The 5,470-nt window shown below is 37.3% G+C and overlaps 1 pseudogene; it reads left to right on the top strand.

The window, feature by feature from the left end:
* Positions 1 to 377: 377 nt before the first annotated feature.
* On the top strand, positions 378 to 601 carry LOC120592723 (guanine nucleotide-binding protein G(I)/G(S)/G(O) subunit gamma-4-like; annotated as a pseudogene).
* Positions 602 to 5,470: the final 4,869 nt, after the last annotated feature.

The following is a 5,470-nucleotide window of genomic DNA, read 5'->3' as shown; positions in this document are numbered from 1 at the left end:
TTCCCTCCTCTGAGCAGGGACCTGCCTACTTCAATCTAGTTGCCATGAGGGGTCAGATAGAAAGGGCAGTTACTTAGTGACTGGTGACCAGCAGGTTCCAGCATTGTTTAGACCCAGTGTGCTCTTCCTAAGATCCCCCTCTCCTGAGTTCATTACAAGTCTGGCTGGAGCTGGGACTTGCAAGCCGGGGGAGGTGTGCAGGTTGGGGAAGGCCATCAGGTGAGGCCCGGTAAACTGTGGCCTCAGGGGAACCTGTTCTGCTCTGTGTCAGGTGAGCCTCAAAGCAGGAGCCCCGAATCAGCCTCTCATTTGACCACACACCAGCTTATCTCCTACTCAGGCCTATTTCCAGACCTCTTCTTCAGTAATGCCACAGGATGAAGGAGGGCCTGTCCAGTAACAGCACCACCAGCATCTCCCAGGCCAGGAGGGCTGTGAAGCAGTTGAAGATGGAAGCCTGCATAGACAAGGTGAAAGTGTTCCAGCAGCCGCCGACTTCCTGACTTACTGTGAGGTCCACGTCCAGGAGGACCAGCTCATCATCCTTGTGTCTGTGTTAGAAAACCTCTTTTGAGAGACGTTCTTTTGTACCATACTCTGACTCCATTTGTGGTGAAATGCCTTCTTTTCTGTCAGTAATGCCCACGGAGACCTGCATGCTTGTAGCTTGACAGAGAGCCCTCTTTCATTCCTGACCAACTATGGTGGCAGAGAGTGTCTCGTCTGTCTCTTGGTGTTCTTCATTTTACCAATTTCATTTTTTCTTTTAATTTTCATGTTATTTCATTATTAACAAAGAAAAAAGAGCTTTTTGTAGCCAAATAACAAATGCGCCAAGTAAAAATAAGTATGAGTTTTAAAAAAAAATCTAATTTTAATGACCACAACATGAATCAACTAATGTAATTATAATAACAAATAAAACTGACGAAATTTATTTATTTATTTATTTATTTATTTAACTTTTTATTTACTGTTTTTATATTATTGCCTATATTCACATTACTATACTTTATATCCCCATGACTATTTTGCAACTGCCAATCTGTATTTCTTTATCTGTTTTTCCTTTTACCTTTCCCATTAACCCATCTCCCATCTGGCAACCATCATCAAAATGTTCTCTGTATCTATGATTCTGTTTCTATTTTATTTGTTTATTTTGTTCTTTAGATTCCACATGCAAGTAAAATCATGTAATATTTGTCTTTGTCTGACTTACTCCACTTACCACAATACCCTCTAAATCCATCTGTATTATTGCAGAAGGCAAGATTTTTTTTTTTTTTTTTAGGGCGGATAATTTTTTATTCTATATATATACCACCTCTATTTGTTCATCCATTATTGGACACACAGATTACTTCAATATCTTAGCTATTGTTAATAATATTGCAATGAACATATGGATTCACATGTCCCTTCTAAGTTGTGTTCTGGATTTCTTCGAATATAATATACCCAGAACAGAGATTTCTGGGTGCTTCTTTGTCTCTTGATATAACCTTTGTTTTGAAGTCCATTTTATCTGGTATAAGTATTGTCACCCCAGCTTTTTTGTTTGTTTGTTTCCATTTTCATGAAATATCTTTTTCCATTCCTTTAAGTTTGTGTGTGTCTTTTGATCTGATTGAGTCTTTTGTATGCAATATATGTAAAGGTCTTGTTTTCTTATCCATTTGTCCATACTACCTTTTGATTAGAGCATTCAATCCATTTACATTTAAAGTAATGATTGATAGATACACAGTTGTTGTTATTTTATTATTTGTATTTTTGATCTTTTTTTCTTCTTCTCTTAAAGAAGTCCCCCTAACATTTCTTGTAATACATGTTTGGTGGTGATAAACTCCTTTAGCTTTTTCTTATCTGGGAAGATTTACTGGGTAGAATAGTCTTAGTTGTGGTCTTTTCTTTTCATCACTTTGAATATTTTGTGCCAATTCCTTCTAACCTGTAACATTTCTGTTCAGAAATCAGCTGACAATCTTATTAGAGCTCTTTTATAGGTAACTAATTGCTTTTCTTTTGGTGCTTTTAAGATTTTCTCTTTGTCTTTAACCTTTGGTATTTTAATTATGATGTGTCTTGCTGTGGACCTCTTGGATTCATCTTATTTGAGAATCTCTCCGCTTACCAACCTTGTTTATCTATTTCCTTCTCCATGTTAAGAAAGTTTTCTGTCATTATTTTTTCAAATAGGTTTTCAATTCCTTTTACCCTCTCTTCTCTTTCTGGTTCCCCTAGGATGCAAATGTTAGTACTCTCGATGTTGTTCCAGGGGCTCCTTAAACTAGCCTTATTATTATTATTATTATTATTATTATTATTTTGATTTTTTTTCTTGTGGTTGTTTTGATTGGGTATTTTCTGCTACTTTATCTTCTAAATCACTGATCCAATCCTCTGTTTCATCTAACCTACTGTTGATTCCCTCTAATATAGTCTAATTTAGTTATTGTATTCTTCGTCTTTTTTTTTATATATATATTTTCCGTCTCCATTTTTATGTTTTCTGCCTCTTTGTTAAACTTTTCACTGAATTAATCTTTTCTTCCTCTCAGTTTATTGAGCATCCTTATAACCAGAATTTTGAACTCTGCATTTGGTAGCTTGCTTGTCTCCATTTTTTTTTCTGGAGTTTTGTTCTGTTCTTTCATTTGAGCATATTTCTTTGTCTCCTTATTTCAGCTGCCATTATGTGTTTGTTTCTATGTATTAATTAGAGTTGTTCTGTCTCCCTTTTTTTTAATAGAGTGACCCTACATAGTAGATGTCCTGTGGGACCCAGAGGTGCAGTATCTATGGTCACCTGAACCTTGTTATCCAAGTGAGTCCCTTGTATGGGTCGTGTCTGCCCTCTTGTTGAAGTTTAGCCTTAGTTACTGTTTGCATGACAGTGGGAGGAATTGACTCTCTGGCTAACTGGTTGTGAGAACTGGCCATGACTCTAGCAGAGGAGTTGTTGTGTAGGAACTGATCCTTCAGAGCAGGATTCAATTTTTCAGGTCTCTGGTGCCTGTTAATCTTCCCTTTGAGTGAGTCATCCTCAGATTTGGCTCTGGGTAATGCTCTGGCTTCATCAGAAGCCAGTGACTTAGTATGCTGGCCCCACGGCCTCCTGGAAGAACCCCTGCCACATGCCTAGTTCATCCGTAGCCTGTGCCCTGCCTGAGGCCACCTGGAATAAGCCACCAAGCAATTTATAGATGGCTGCCACTTGCACAGGGCTTGGAGGTGCCTCAAAAGGCCAAGCCATGAACCAAGGCCTGATGACAGTAGTGCCAGGCTTGAGGCCACTCACCAAGAGCTGTGCTAAGGCTGAAACCAAATGCTGCTTTTGAGATTTTGTGAATCTTCAAGAGATTTTAGGAAAGCCCACAGCATGAGTCAAGACAGACTATTTGTATAAGAAAGCCACTGGGTCTGCAAGTTGTGTATGTCTTAGTCAAACTGATGAACACTCAGTTATGGCAGCCACCTATGTCTGCAAGCTGGGAGTGAGGAGGGCTCAACAAAGAAGCAGTGGCTTCTGCCAGCACTTCTGTCTGAAAGATAGCTGCTCCTCCAGCCTTCATCCTAAAGCCAGACAATTCAGTTTCTCCCTATATGTCCCTGGCTCCCCTGAGGTGATGCTCTAGTCCTGAAGAGCCGAGTGAATGAGTCTGCCAGTAAGTCAGCACATGGGCCCTTAGAGAGGAACATCTGTCACTCCTGCCACTATTTGTCTCACTCAGCCACAATTTTTATAGCCAGATGTTGTGGAGACTTCTCTTCCCAACACTGGAATCCTGGGCTGAGGAGCCTGGTGTGGGGCCAAGACCTCTTGCTATTCTGGGAGAGGGGATTCCACAGTTCAGATATTCCTCCCAATTTTTAACCACCACATACAGACGTGAGACCAGCTGGTTCCTCTTCTCCAAGGCTTCTACCAGTTGAGGTAGCTTTTTGTGTATGTATTTCGTTGTAAGATGTCTGTTCAGCTAGACTTCAGGTATTTCTCAATGATGGCAGTTCTGTAGTTTAATTGTAATTTTGATGTGATCTAGAAGGAGGTAATCACAGTGTTTACCTACTCCTCCATCTTTGAAACCAAAACATTTTTAAAAATTGTATGAGTGCTGAGAATTTCAACTTTAATGTATATATATTAAATTTGAAATTCATTACTATTTCATGTGAGTAAAGAAAATTTTGTTTACTGTATTAGATATTTAGTGTTTTATCTGCATATATTGTGCTTAGAGAATTTTTTTGTAAAGAAATCTTACTGTATTTTTAACATTTCAACAAATATTTTTGAAGAATTAAGTGGAAAATCTTAAATATAATTGTTATTTTACATCTAAAGTACTACTTCAGTTTAGAGACAAATATAAGCACATTCATATGCTTTATTTTTTGAATATTTATACAATGAATAAGTAATGGTATGGGATAGAAAAGATTGAGCATGAGCATTTAATTTACTTCAGGGCCTCATATTAAATCCGAAACTCTTTAGAATGGTAATCCTTTTAGATCAGAAGTATTATAGAAATACTCATGAGTATGAATTTTTGTGTTTAAAAATTATAACATAGTATAACATAGTGATTCAAAAATTATAACATAGTATAACATAGTCATGTTATAACATTAACATTTTCATGTCTTATTTTGATTTTTTTTCTTCCTAATTTCACCCCCCCTTTGGTTTAAAATAATATCAAAAGGAAACTGTCATTCTGATATAAGGGATTCTTTATGGAATTTCTATATGTTTATGACATTATCTGTCTTGTGCTACCTTTTCAAAAATGTTTGTATAGCAAACCACCCTGGAAGAGAGAGGTAATTACTGCCTTTTCCTAGAGAAGAGTAAAGTTTTTATGTTTTGTTTTGTTTTGTTTTCTGACCAAGGTAATAAAGACAATGTCTCCCTATGGGGCAAAAGTTGAGTAGGTTTGCTTGCAGCCTTTATAAAATTAGAGATTTTCTAAGCTCAGTGTTAAGTTACTGTCACAAAAACCCACTCTGTGTACAGTATCTACCTGTGTATCATTCCCATGGGACTTGAGGGACAAGAGAAATTGATGTGACCATGAAACTCATTCTGCTTTCTGTGTCATGAATAGTCTGCTGTCTCCAACTCTTGAGTCTTCTGTTTCTTCTCAACATATGTTAAACTATGGCAGATGTGAAGGCTAAAAAAATATATATATTTTTTACCTTCTAAGTTCTTCTACCTGGCTTAATACTTAGATTACCAGACAGATTAATAAGAGAACATAAATATTTTAATACGTGTACATGGGGAATTCACATAAGCATGAAAATTCCAAAGATAGTAATGTAAAATTAAGGGGGTGTGTGTGTGTGTGTGCGCGCGTGCACGCACGCGTGTGTAATATCTGACAAAAGAGAAAAGGAGGAAAAGATAGCTTAGATTTCAAAACCAAAACTAGGCAAATTACAGGTAATTGAGGAA

This window comes from Pteropus medius, unplaced genomic scaffold (genome assembly GCF_902729225.1).
Source record: "Pteropus medius unplaced genomic scaffold, Ma_sr-lr_union100, whole genome shotgun sequence".
Lineage (NCBI taxonomy): Eukaryota > Metazoa > Chordata > Mammalia > Chiroptera > Pteropodidae > Pteropus > Pteropus medius.
The sequence above is the reverse complement of the archived record's forward strand: the minus strand, read 5'-3'. Positions and strand labels throughout refer to the sequence as shown.